General features: G+C 44.8%; 1 long non-coding RNA gene across 1 annotated transcript in view; it reads right to left on the reverse strand.

Annotated features, from left to right (window-relative positions):
- Nucleotides 1–12343: 12343 nt before the first annotated feature.
- The window catches only part of LOC310674320, a 33103-nt gene continuing 30820 nt past the window's right edge, over nucleotides 12344–14626 (reverse strand). Inside the window, exon 2 of the long non-coding RNA XR_014509527.1 lies at nucleotides 12344–12569. This is a non-coding gene — a long non-coding RNA (uncharacterized lncRNA). The remainder of the gene's footprint in view (nucleotides 12570–14626) is intronic.

Here is a 14626-nt window from a genome sequence, read left to right on the forward strand (position 1 = left end):
GCCTCTCATTTGACCATGAACTTTAGACAGTCTAGTTAGCGTTACTGTCAAGCATCCCGCGGTCTTTTTGAAAAGCAGGACTTGTCCGTGCTGCCCTCTGGCCAACTTCAGTGGGACTAAAGCACTGTCGAGAGCCATCAAACTGCCTGACAGCTTGTCACCAGTGTGGCTCCATTAATTTACACACATTTTCCACTGTTTGGCATTTACTATGATAACTCTTTTCTTTCCAACCGGCTCCCCGTTTGCATTTAACACTTGGGTTAATTTTCATCAGAGTTTAAATTTAGCCATCAGTTATTTCAGGGGAGCTGTCAGCTAACATATGGAGGAAGGGGGAGAAAATCCTTCTGAATTCATAATAAAGTTGAATCTGTTGAATGTGAAACAAAACAAAACAAAACAAAAAGCCACTGCAATATACCGCAAGGCCCCGCTGGGGCAAGCAGGGTCAAGAAAGAATAGCAGAGTGGATTAGTTGTTCTATTCGCCAGAGTGGCATCTGAGCACCTCAGGAGCGTCTTGATATATCAAAAAATGATGGAAAGACACAGTTCAATTTGTCCCCCTTTTATAAAGGATAATTAACCTGTCAGTCTTGCTACTTTAACAACTTCATTAAATTGGAGCTGATATGGGTGCGGGGAACCCATGCTGGTTTTTTTGAAGAGAACGCAGAGCACTTGAAATAATTCAGAAGGGTGTCTGGGTGGCAAATCCAAGATCGGGATTATTTGGGGCTTGCTAAAAATAAAATAAAATATTTTTTTAAAGCAATTGGAACATGTCCTTTTAAATTATGTAACCCAGCTGACTTTTATATGACCCTTGAGCGGTAATTTACTTAACTATGAAAGGTGTGCAGGAGGGGGTGAGGGGGGTGGAGGGTAGCAGACCATCGAGGAAATAAAGCAGCATAGTTGAAAGATTGAGGTGATAAGGTTGCAAATGCTGTTGAACTGTTAAACAAGCAGCATGATGCCTTCTAGAGGTGAACTACCTTTTCCAAGGAGCATGCCGTGAAAGGGGGGGGGGGGGACTAATCAGAACCGAATGCAACATTAAGATTTATGCACTGCCCTCTCTGCACAGTGATGCAGATACCTCAAGCAGCAGCTTTTGGCAGGATGGAGATGTTGGGAGAAGAAGCACAAATACTTTCTGCTTCCTGTTCTATGGAAAGGACCATTGTTTAGGGATAGAGGACATACTTTGCAGGTCCCATGATCAGTCCATGGCATCTCTTTAAAAAAGCACCAGGCAGTAGGTGATGTGAAAGGCCTCTGCACACAGACCCTGGAGTCTTGCAGCCGCTCAGTGCTGGGCTAGGTGGGCAAATAGCCTGACTTTTCATAAGGCTGCTTTTAGGTCCATATTGAAAAGTTCAAGTGAAACTTACTGCTTTCTGTGCTCAGATATGCAGTCCGCCTTTCCAACTTGTGAATATGTTGCATATGACCAAGGGGGGGGGGGGGGAGAGATGTGGAGGGTTCACTTCAGCAACTACAAAGGACTGTGAAAAATCTACCCTGGATAGCTCAGTTGGGTTAGCGTGTGGTGCGGCATTGCAAGGATCCTCAAAGTCCCTTCCAACTCTACAATTTGATGGTTCTATGCAATGGGAAGGGACGCGGGTGGCGCTGTGGGTTAAACCACAGAGCCTAGGACTTGCTGATCAGAAAGTCTGTGGTTTGAATCCCCGCGACAGGGTGAGCTCCCTTTGCTCTGTCCCTACTCCTGCCCACCTAGCAGTTCGAAAGCATGTCAAAGTGCAAGTAGATAAATAGGTACCACTCCGGCGGGAAGGTAAACGGCGTTTCCGTGCGCTGCTCTGGTTTGCCAGAGGCAGCTTAGTCATGCTAGCCACATGACCCGGCTCCCTCGGCCAGTAAAGTGAGATGAGCGCTGCAACCCCAGAGTCGTCCACGAATGGACCTAACGGTCAGGGGTCCCTTTACCTTTTATGAAATGGGAAGTAGGAGACAATATGCTTCTTGCTCCCCCATAATGCCCAAAGTTCTTCTGTAAAAGCAACACAAAAGCTACCCAAATTCCTGGGACTTGGGTCTTTCAAATTTCAGCGGCACCCTGTGTGAGTCCAAAATGTGGTGCCTTCTGTTCTTCTCAGTTCACTACATAATAGTTGTGATGTCTCCCAGGCTCAGCACCCAGTGTGGCAGAACTGGTCACGCTGCCCTAAAATCCACCTCCGAGTTCTCTATGGTAAAGACATCTGTGCATAAAAGGAATGTGTGCATGAATGGGCTGCCTGCACTGGAAGAAATAGGGGTGGGTGGGGGAATCCCTTGCAAATGAAGATCTCTGTATGACAGCACAGACAAGAACACTTACAAAGGATCTCCCGGTGCACAAGAAGAAGAAGAAGAAGAAGGAGAAGAAGAAGAAGAAGAAGAAGAGTTTGGATTTGATATCCCGCCTTTCACTCCCTTTAAGGAGTCTCAAAGCGGCTAACATTCTCCTTTCCCTTCCTCCCCCACAACAAACACTCTGTGAGGTGAGTGGGGCTGAGAGACTTCGGAGAAGTGTGACTAGCCCAAGGTCACCCAGCAGCTGCATGTGGAGGAGCGGAGACGCGAATCCGGTTCCCCAGATTACGAGACTACCGCTCTTAACCACTACACCACACTGGCTCTCACAAGAGAAAAGGCAAATCTTGATATCTGCCTTAAGCATGCCAAGACTGGCACAGATCTCCCTGTTTGTATTTAATCCGACCAATAAACTGGGATGCACTCAAGATCCATTGGGTTAAACTTTCTTTCTAGGAGCTAGGGGCACTGTACACAGAGTTTTCCTCTTTTATCTTCACAGCAGCCCTGTGAGGTAGGTCAGGCAGACACAATATGAATGATTAATGACTTTGCAGTTGGCTTTGTTTATTTATTACAACAACAACAATTTATTAATTATACCACGCCCATCTGGCTGGGTTTTCCCAGCCACTCTGGGCAGCTTCCAAATAATTACATGCTGCTTTCATTCAGTGAAAACCAAAGTGGTTAAGAGCAATCGAGACAGCAATAATGTAATAATAACATCTTCTAGGAAAATTTTCAATAAATATTAGCAGACGCCACCAACTGAAGATACCGAAGAACTAGTTAATGGCTGGGGAACGCCCGAGCAAAGATTTACAGCTGACCAAAGATTTATACTTGTCTCCCCAATTGCTAAGCTGTAGACTCTGTTCTAAATGCAGAAAAAGAGCAAACTTCTGTACCTTATTTTTTTTTTAATTAAAAAGAAGTCCACATGTGGCAGCTTCATTTATCAGACAAGAATTCGTTTACCAGGTGATGCAATAAACAATATGACAGAGTTTGCCTGATTCCCATTTTTGAGATCTGTCTGCTTGCATTTGTAAACACAGATTAAAATCTTGATTATCTTTCATGCAGGGCTATTGTGTGAGAAGAAATACAATTCAAAATGGCAACTGCTCTTGCCAGTGGTGGTTTCCCAGCTTGAGCACTGCCTCAAAAATTTGGGCAGTAGATGTGGAATGTCAGTGTTTCACCATCTCACTGATGTCTAACTTCTTTATAGAATTTGTCATGCTTGTTAGCTGTTTTCTTCTTCTTTTAAGGCTCGGGGGCCATTGCCAGTTGTGGATTTGTGCTTTGCATTAAACTCTCAAGCAAGCCAAACCACAGTTTGAAGCACGATGAGCATAAACAGAAATGACTTCTGAGCAACTTGGGTAAAAGGTTTGATTGTTATAATGGCTCCCGCCACCATCATATGTGTATCTGCTTAGACGGAAGTCCTATTCAGTTCAAGAGGCTTACTCCCAGGTAAGTTGGTTCAGGAGTGCAGCCTCAATAAAGTAAGGGTCTTCAACTGACAGCCCCTGGGCCAAATTCAGCACATTAAGGGGGCACCAACCAGCCCTGGCTCTAGAAGCAAAGAATGGGGGGGGGGGAGGATGTAAAGGAACAACAATAGGAAGCTGCATTGTATCTAGTCAGACCGTTGGTCCATCTAGATCAGTATTGTCTTCACTGACTGGCAGCAGCTGTCTGGCATTTCAGGCTGGGGCTGTTCCAAGTCTCCAGCATCTTTAGGTATTGGGAAATCCCAAGCGATATGTCAGTCGGTAGCTTAGACAGTAGAGTACAATACTCTTAATCTCAGGGTCATATGTTCAAGCCCTAGGTTGGGCAAAAAAATGCTTCCATTGCAAGGAATTGGCTAGATGGCCCTAGCGGTCCTTTCCAACTCTACAAATCTAGGAATCAAATCTTCTGCAGGTTTGGTTTCCTTTTTTGTATGAAAGAAGCCGAAGACTTATGGTTCTTTTAACAGACTATTACCAATATACAGATGGAGGGGCTATGCAGCAAGTAGGAATAAAAACAAGGCAGTGCTCACTCCAAAATAACACCAGTGCTCTAAAGCCTAGAGATTTTTCTTTCAAAACATGGCTCACACTAAATCACAAAAAAAGTTTACCCTTCCTAGCAATAAAAAAAATCAACAATAATAAATTAGATCTCTATATTTGCACGAGTCAGTCGTTGCACAGCCCCTACTGGCGGATTTGTAGCGCAGCATTGTTGCTGGCATCTGTCTGTCTCAAAAGACAATGGAGTGCACTTCCATGGGTGAAGTTGAACTGCTGTGTTAGCAGCACCAAAGTGACCTCCCCAGGGTGCAACCTGGGCAGTGTGTATGAAGGTCCTGGGCTGCCCAGACGACAAGACCCCCTCCCGGCTTCGCTGGTGTGGTCCAAAGGGAAGCAGAGCAATACATTTGGCACCAGCTTGGCTGCAGGAGTTGCTGGAAGCAGGTGTAAAAAGCGCCCATCTTAGGGACTTCACTTCAGATTTATATAGAGTTTACTCCTTAGCCTTTTCTTCTGAAGACATCCTGCAAGGCAGAGGAGGTTTAGGATAGGAGTTTACTTCTCCTAGATGGGCTACTTTCCCAGCATCACTATCCTGGATTTGCATAAAGTCAGAGTGCAGCCTCCATTGGAGGTTTTAGAGTGCCTCATCACATCCCTGGATTTGCATGAAGTCAGAGGAGCAAAAGAGAAGACAGGTTGTACAACCTCTCCCTTTCATTGCAACTGGTCCTTCGCAAGAGAACTTCCTAGTGGATTGTGACTACCTGTCTGGATGCAAATTGGCAGGGACTAGATACACAGCTTGTAAAACCAGATCCATCTATTTGGAGTGGTTCAGGTGAAATCATAGCCTTTTATTGACACATTAACTCTTGAGTACAATGCAAATAAAACCTTCCGCCGGAATGATTTTACATGACAATATTTTACTGTAGGTGCTGTTTGCAGCCATGATTTATAGTATGTGTTAAAATGAAAGGGGGAAAATGCAACTATATACTTATATGGGGAGGGGGGTGCTTATTCCCTAAGCAGCTGTAGAACCTCATTCAGCATCGCATTTAGTAGCTGCCACACACAATGAAGAATGAGCTCATAAAAATAGATGAGGACGGGCAGATAAAACATTTTTAAAAATCAGGGAGGGCTCCTCTTCTTTTGTCTTTTTAAATTTATTGACATGTGCTTATCCTGACAGTATCAAAAACTGAGTCAGTAGACAGCGATAACATGCATGTGCCCATAGGGCAGCTTTTGTTAACCTGATGGGAGTTGTAGTTCAAAACACGTGAAGGGCACCAGGTCAGTGAAGGCTGCCATAATGTGACCAGAGGCAGAAGTGATTGCCTTCGCTCATACTGCATATGCCCACTCAACTGCTTCAATCACCAGAGCTGGCATTGTTACAGGTACCCCATAATACTTGTTTGGCGTTTGTAAGAAGTCAATATTTTAGTATGGCCACAATTACACTGTGGAACTCCTTGCCTCTTGATACCAGGCAGCTGCCTTCACTTGTATTCTTTTTGGCAACTGCTAAAAACACGCTGGTTTAGACAAGCCTACCCAGATATTGAGAATGTGGATGTTTCTTTTACGGTTTTAGTTTATCATGGATTTTAATTTTTTTGAATGTTTTAAATTGTTGTTTTTTTAACCAATAATTTTATATTTTTATTCTTTTGTAAGTTACCTAGAGGTGGGTTTTGTTTTTGTTTCTTTGCAATGAAGTAGTATATAAATTTTAAAAGTTAATGGAACCCCTGACCGTTAGGTCCAGTCGCGGACGACTCTGGGGTTGCGGCGCTCATCTCGCTTTATTGGCTGAGGGAGCCGGCGTACAGCTTCCGGGTCATGTGGCCAGCATGATTAAGCCGCTTCTGGCGAACCAGAGTAGTGCACGGAAATGCTGTTTATCTTCCTGCCGCAGTGGTACCTATTTATCTACTTGCACTTCGTGCTTTCGAACTGCTAGGTTGGCAGGAGCAGGGAGCTCATGGGAGCTCACCCCGTCGCGGGGATTCGAACCGCTGACCTTCTGATCAGCAAGCCCTAGGCTTTGTGGTTTAACCCACAGCACCACCTGCGTCCCAGTATATAAATTTTTATAAAATAAATAAATAAAAGAAGATAGTGGCTTCCATTTCTTCAGTTTTCACATGGCACGTGCCAAAATCCCACTAGTAAATAGGCTGATGCCCCATTCTCTGTTGCATCTGGCCACTCTGCATGTGCACTTGGTAAGCACTGAAAAGCACTTGGAAATAAATAGGATGACCGGGTTTCCTGTATGCCTGCCCAGTCTGCTGTCAAAGTGCTGATGGACAACTAGTCCTGTCTGCATCCAAATGAGGAAACAATAAAACTTCCAGAGAGTTATAGATGATAAGGTATGGAATCAATGTGCGAATCTCCACATGGGATTTCTGTATAGCTTCCCCCTTAAGCATGAAAACTGGAGCCACAAGTGACTCATTTACCTGCTCTTGTTTCAGAATGATGTCTGGAACCACTCTGTGTATAGCTCCTGCAGAGGAAAACAAAGACCTATAATAAAAGATGTGACTGCTCTGTCCTTTCTTGAGTGCATAATCAGCATTTCTGCCAGAGTGGGAGAACAGTCACCTTCTGCGGAGTTCCCCCTGCTTTGCTGTGAGGTAGAGCAACGCCAATGCCTTGATATTAGCAGGCTGACAAATGGCTGGTATAGTGACATATCTTCCATCAGTCAATAGTGAAAATGTGTTTATAGAGTTCTATGTTTCACTCACTTCAGAGTAAATAATTGGTGTGGCCACTCTATGTCTTAATCGCTTCCATTCAACCGCTCCAATCGTTGGCCGTGCTCCTATTTCTGTAGTTCTTTCTGGTTGCTTCATTTATTAATTGGTAAAAGCAGCAGCTACTAAGAGTCTTGTGCCACCTTGAAGGCTAACAAACATTGTGGCATGAGCTTTCTTGGGCCACGGTTCACTTCATCCACTGTTGTTTTTGGAGCAACATGGTTCTCCCTCTGGAAACATGTTAATTGGCAGTTTCATATGGCAAAGTGCTTGTGTGGCAGTGGCTGCTTATACTTTCATCATGTGCGACCTGTGGCCCTATGGTAAGCTGCCCCTTGCACTAAGCAACTGTGTGTCTGCAACTGCAAGGGAAAGGGTAGCAGATTCTTGGGAAATGCCAACTTCTCTGTGTAGCTGGTTCATACAGAATTATCAACTCCAAATGTGGATGCTTCACTTCAACAGTGGCTGCTGCTGGGGCTAGATAAAGTTTCATGCTGATGGCAGGAAGTAGAGGAAGTGGTCCTATAGCAGGTATGGGGAACCTGTGACCCTCAGGTTATTGGACTTGAACTCTCATCGTCCTCAGGGAGATGGGGAAGGGCCTTAGCTCAGCGGCAGAACATTTGTTTTGTGGCCAAAAGGTCCCAGGTTCAACCTTGGCATCTCTAGGTAAGGCTGAGAGAGTAACCTCTGTCTCAAACTGTGCAGAGCCCTTGCTAGTCAAGACAGACGGGGGTGGGATGGGGGACTGGATCTGGCAAGAGGGCCAGATCCTTATGTCCCCCACCTGCTGGGGACCAAATTTGAATGGTGATGTCAAGGTGGGAGTTGGGTCTGCAGTACAAAACAGCTCAGGCCTAGTGATCACAGCAACTCTTCCCAATTTGTCTTGCCCCAATGAGGCAGTTGCAAGGCCTAATGGTCCTTCCACTGTTCTCTATGGCTCATCCGCCCTTAGGTCCTTCCCCAGCAACCTGAGGCTCATTTGTCTTGTCTCTCTTTGTTCTGCCCTCTTCTTTCCTCTTAATGTTCTGGGAGACCAGGGAGAAGGGGAGCTGATCATAGAAGAAGGGGGAGACCCTCCGGTTATCTCTGCCTCATCTCTGCCTCTTGGTCCCCCTCCCCTCTGGCTTCTGCCACTGATTCTGGACTGCTTTCTGCCACAGCCTCTTCCTGCTCACTAAACCCTGTTACCTCCTGCACCACCTCCTCCCAGTCTGCTCCGCCTTCTACCTCTGACCGCTCATCATCACTCTACCACCAATCCCCTGGCTCTGGGACTTCTTTCCTTGGGGGTCCCCCGACTGGTGCCTCACACCACTTCTCTGCATCCAGCCAGTCCATGACAGGTGAGCACCTCAAATCACCTAATATCACAACGACATCATGAAACTCTCTCTTTTTTTGCCCACATGGATTGAAAACAGACCAAGAGGACAAAGGTGCACCCTGCAATCAATTTTCACAGGACCCAAAAACCACCTGATTGCAGAGCCCTTGTGCAGAGCCCACCGGAAAATGCTGCACAAGACTGGGCCATCAGTCTTGTAAGGAGATTCTAATCAGTGGCATAGCGTGGGGGGTGCAGGGGGGGCCGGCCGCACCGGGCGCAACATCTGGGGGTTAGGGTAAGGGGGCGCAAATCCACGGGTTAGGGGGCGCAAATTACTTGCCTTGCCCCGGGTGCTGACAACCCACGCTACGCCACTGATTCTAATAGTTTGGTCCTGCAGACAGCTTTGCAGGAAATGCCGACCTGCTGATCTGAAGTGTTTGTAAGGCCTTTTCAGCTAAACCAGGTCTTTATCTGATGTCTTATATGATGTTAGGTGCAGGGCAGGTGAGTGCTGCTTGGCCAAAATGAACTGGGGGTCAAATGGGGGTCAGCCTGGTGAGCTGAATTGATGGAAACAGTACTGAGCTAGTCTGACACAGCTTCCTGTACTCTCAGCCAGAATGACCAATGGTTAAGGATAGTGGGAATTGTAATCCAGTAACATTGGGGGGGGGGTCACAGTTCCCTACCTTTGTCCTATAGATTACAGGGAGATGTAGAGGCAAGGAAGCTGTTTCAACAGCACTCCTGTTTCTCTGTAACATTTACATCCATCTGCAGCCTTAACACCCTAATCCTAAGCCCGCTTCACATTGCTCCCCCCTCCTCTCAAACAGATAATAAAACGCATTGCAAACCGTGTGTGTGTGTCTGCATGTTTCGAGTCAACACATACTAAATGCACTGGATCTAGCCACCTTTTCCTGAATAAAAGTCTGCTACCAACTCTGTGCACATGGCAGTCTCCAAAAAAAAGGCACCTGTGGTGAAGAATGAATATTCTGACGTTTTCGAACCTTTTGGTGAAGGTGAAGGGGGCTTGTTGAGAACATTGCTGTGAGCAGATGGACCCCTGAAACCATCTGCTATCCAAGCAACTAAATGTTCAATGATGCATTACGAAATTATTTAGCTCTCAAAGAGCCTGAAAGTAGTTAGCAATGATGGCATCTGTACTGAGAGCAAACAACCTATTTATATATGATCTATCACTTCATAAACTGCTTGGAGACCATCTTTTTATTTTTTTTAAATTCTCTCCCCCCCTTCCCCACCCCCAAGATGCAGTAGTCATATTGACTCCTGATGTATAAAACTGCAGAACAATACAGACATCAGCCATTGGGTCCTTAGCAGATTCAGATCTTTCCTCCTTTACAAATAAAATAAAAATCAAGAATATATTTTAATACATTGAGCATTTTCTTTCTTCAGGGTCCCTGTCGGTTTGATTACCATTTTTTCTCTTGGCTGTTCCTTCGCTATAATTAGAAAAGTCAGGTGTTTTGGGGTGAGGGGGGTGAGGTGGCCCATGTCTTTGTGCTGGGCTTGAGCTTTACTGTTCTTTTCCTTTACTTTTTAAAAACTGTTGTTATTTTTTGCTTACAAAGCGGCTAGGTAAATTGCCCCTTAATTTGCCCAGAGGCATCTATACATATTGATTGGCATATGCAAATTTGTGTCATGGGCCTAGCAATCCTCCAGGCTATAATCGTATTAGGGTACCTTCTCCCATCCCGTTCCTTTCCCCCCCAGAACCATGATCTGGGAGAGCTGTTTGTCAGTGATACGTCAATATATACTGGCTCTTAAATTCAAGCCATAACTCTTCTTTTTAATTTCCTTTACCCTCACTGCATTTCTCTCAATCCCATCCCATCTCTCATCTTACCTCCAGCGTACTTAGAAAACAGAGGCCTTGATGCACTAGGAGCAAAAAATAAAAAGGGAGAGACTGGGGGAAAGCCCCCACGGAAAATGCTCCCTATATATAAGACTGAAACAATACATGCAGCATGATTGAAACAAAAGGCTCCCGCGTGCAGCTGACTCATAGCGCCCATCGCTTCCCTTTCTTGAATACCTGTCAATCAATCACCAGTCAATCACAGGAAGGCCCAATCAGCCACTTAATGACAGCCAGATGGCATCTACTCCCTATGAACTGTACTCCTGAAGTCACACACTTGCTGCCGATAACTAGCAGCGTTGCCTGTCCTGCGAAGTAATGAGATGTTTTTTGTATTCAGGCTAAGTTGTAGTGCCTCGCACCTCTGACAGGACAGCCCCGCGAACAGAATACAAGGCCGCTATTGGGCTGGCATTGTTTGGCCTTTCGTGACAGAATCAATGGTGGCTTTATAAACATTGATGCCCTTCCCATCATCCACCTTGCATAGACATCAGCCAGCTTCACTGGAGAGTAAATATGACTTGTAAATAACGTGGAGATAGATATATAGGCATTTGTAATTAAACTACACAGACCAGACAGAACCAGGGTACCTACGCAGAGTCTGACGTGATCTCTTTCATGCTGGTTTACCAACGATTTCAACCTTGACCTGAAGGGAACACTTTTTCTTCAACTGATCGGTAATTTAGCCTCTTTGCTTAGTTCTGGGGCTCTCTTGTAGTGAATTATGTATGGTGCTTCTGTGGTGGAGGCCTCTGTCCACAGAGAACACAGCTGAGGCTGTTAAATAGCTCCTGGAGACCTTAGTTAAATACAATTCCAAACGATTCCCTTCAGCCCTTGTTTGTATCTTTTCAGCTCTGCGGGGGCTTTGGCTGTGTACACATTAGCGGCTTAAAAAGCAGTTCTTTATCTCAATTTGGATAGAAGCTGGTTTGGAGGGAAATGCATAAAAATGCAGTATTTCATAAGAAACAACAGGAGAGGTACCGGATATGGACTGTGGCTAATATCATTTGCATCCTACTTCCCAAACCAGTGATGGGAGAGCACTGGATGCCGAGCAAATGGGAGTGCATATACAGCCTTTTTCAAAGAAACAAACAAAAAAAAACCCCCACTGTACTTCAAAGTCATTACTTGTCCCTTTGAACCCCGATGGTGAATTTCTGGGAAGGTCCTAAGGGGGCAGATTTCCTTTTACCAGAAGAAAATGCATAAAAGAGCCTTCCTGGGTCACAGCGTAACATCCTTCTTTTGGTAGCAATCAACTCATAGGTGAGTAGGATTGAACAATGTGTGATACATCAAGCCAGCTGCAAGTCTTCAGCAGTCGAGCCTCATATGATATCTCACCACAAGCTCAATAAACCTATTGCTTTAGCCGTCTCCCTAGGACCAGGATATCACAAGGCTGTAGTTAACTTGGTGGGTTTTGTGCAAGACTCCTGCAGAGGAAGTCCATAGAAACCCAGAGAGCATTTCTGTTATTCACCCTTGGTGCCTTCAACCACCAATGGGAAAGGGAGGAGCCCAATGGCAAGCAGAGGAGGCCTTGGCTCTTCCTCTGGTGCTGAGGGAAGAAGTCTTGGTGATGTTGCTCCCTCTGATGAATCCAGGGACAATGGCATTTCCCTTCTGCGGTATCTCAGCTTTGCCATGTCCAGTTTTGCTTTGCAGTTCACACAAGCACAGGATGTTTTCTCCCACCCGTGGCTCTCTTTTGGGGAAGAAGAGAGGGATGGTCCCTTGTCACTCAAGGGCAGGCAGGTTTGCATCCATTAAGGGTGGAATGTAAATGGAGGCAGGTCCCCTGTGTGAGAAGCGGAAGCCCTCCCTATGCTCTCAGCACTGGCTGCTGGAATGCAGGCCAGGGAATCTCATTAGGAACCTAATACAAAAAGGGCACATAGATCCTGGGTTTGCAGGGGGAGAAATCAGATTAGCTTCATTACTTTATTCTGCACCTCACAGCGCTTCTGCCAGTGGACAATTACATTAGATCAGAAAGGAGATAAAAAGGCAAAATCTTCCTGGAACGCCGCTTTTCATTGTCTTATTGGTAGTGAGGTGTGGAGGTGGGGATAATTCATGCAGATGGAGGCCACATCCACCATTGCTAACAAACAGGTTTGGGATAAGCCATTATTTTAGAAAGAGGGTCTGTAAGAAAGAAAGGAAAAAACGTTACTGCTTCATCTGCTAAAACTGAGAATCTCATGGAGGTGTTAGCCTTCACAGCAATACATTCCCTCAAAATTTGGCCACACAGCTTTATTAACTCATTGTGCATTTTTGTAGGTGTGTAAGTTAGCATTACCTCTCCTGGTTTTCAGTTAAATAAAAAATTATCTCCTGCCCCAAAAGGAAACAGGCCTATCTTGTTAGCTGTGATACTGGTCAAGAAGAGAATGGCCACATGGCCCACAATACACAATGGTTTGTACTACAGAGTACAGCTGCAAACCCGTGACCAAATAATTGTGGGACTTAATACTGACTAGATTACAAAAATAATCTAAATTTTTAACCCATTGGCTTAGTAGACACAGTGCTCTGATGCTTCTAGCTGGGAGCCATACCATAGTCAGAGCAAATCCAATTCAATAAACAAATGGCATTAGTATCCCATGTCTAGCATGAGAAGTGACTACTCATGGGAAAAACACGACAAGCTTTGTGTGGAAAAATGCCACCTTATGAGGTTGTTATTTAGTCTTTGGCTATTTGGTAAATGTATAGCCTTTCCACCACATGCTGCTCAAAGTGGCTAGCTGCAATAAAACACAAACGCAAAAAAACCCACCTCACAAAAAACCCCAAAAGAACAGATGAGGTAAAATACATTAGTAAGACTATTTAAAATAAAAAAAAGCTTTCCTTTAAAAAGGAATGGCCACAATCAATCAGATTGTGATGATGATTTCATTTATGAATTTCTTCCTATGAGGCATTTCAAAACATACCATATGAGGCTGAAGTTCTATCTCAATAAAAATGGCTATGGAAGATCACCAGGGAGAGAGAGGGCCAGACAGCAGTTCCAAAGCCTAGCAGAAGAAACAAAAAATGCCATCTCTCAAGCTCTTTGCCAATGGTGCTTCAGATATTGGTGGGACAGACAGAAGAGCCTCTCTGATGGGTCTTAAAACACACTGGCCAGTTCATATGAGAGAATAGCATATTTCAAATCTGACTATGTGCTTCAGATATTGGTGGGACAGACAGAAGAGCCTCTCTGATGGGTCTTAAAACACACTGGCCAGTTCATATGAGAGAATAGCATATTTCAAATCTTAATTGTAATAGCCAACACTTAGAATCATGCCTGAAAACTGACAGGCAGGCAGCGAAGTCACATGCTGGCTTCAGTCAATTGTCTGGTTGCAGCTTTCTGAAGCAACTGGAGTTTCTAAACACTCTTCAAAGGCAGCCCCATGCAAAGCATGTTGCAGTAGTCCAAACAAGTTATAAACTAAAGCATGTCATTGTGGCCAGGTCTGGTAGGGACAGGTGTAGTTTATGTACTGTCCTTAGCTATGCAAAAACACTCCTGGCCACTGCCAAACCCTGGGGTTCAAATTGCAGGCCTAAATTGAGGCGTATATCCTAAACCATTTTCACCCCATCCAAAGATCTGCCTTTCTACTAAACGAGAACATGTCTATCTTGTTCATATTAATCGTCAGTTTGTTTGACTTCATTGATTGCTATGTGGGAGGGTGGAGGGAATTTAACCAGCAAGTTCTCTTAGATAGGATAAAAACCAAACCAGCCTCAGAAACCCTTAAAAAGGAGGGAGATGAAATCGCTGAGGAGGAAGCAGAACAACAACACAAAGACAAGACAGCTCAAGGCAGTCAATAGCACAAATAATTCAAGAAGAATGAGGAACCATTTTTCCCCTCTTCTCCACCGACACACACAAAAATCTATATTGTAAAATATTACTGACAAGAACGTCTGTTTTACAGTCTATCAAATCATTTCAAAAAGCCTTTAAAGGGCGAGAGATCTCTAGTAATTTCAAGGGACATCAATATCTGCAGATTTTATGCTGTGTCTGATAAACCCACTTGAGCTGAGAGGGATGCCTGAGTGCCAGATTCCTTCCTCTACATTCAGGGGTTTTGAACCTGCTGCCTGACAGCTGCATTCTTGTGGCCGGATTTAAGGTGAGTATCAGGGAAAGCTCAAAGGGAGAGAAGAGTGATAGGGAG

This window comes from Podarcis tiliguerta, assembly GCF_965153285.1.
Source record: "Podarcis tiliguerta genome assembly, chromosome: 3".
In the NCBI taxonomy this organism is placed as follows: Eukaryota; Metazoa; Chordata; class Lepidosauria; order Squamata; family Lacertidae; genus Podarcis; species Podarcis tiliguerta.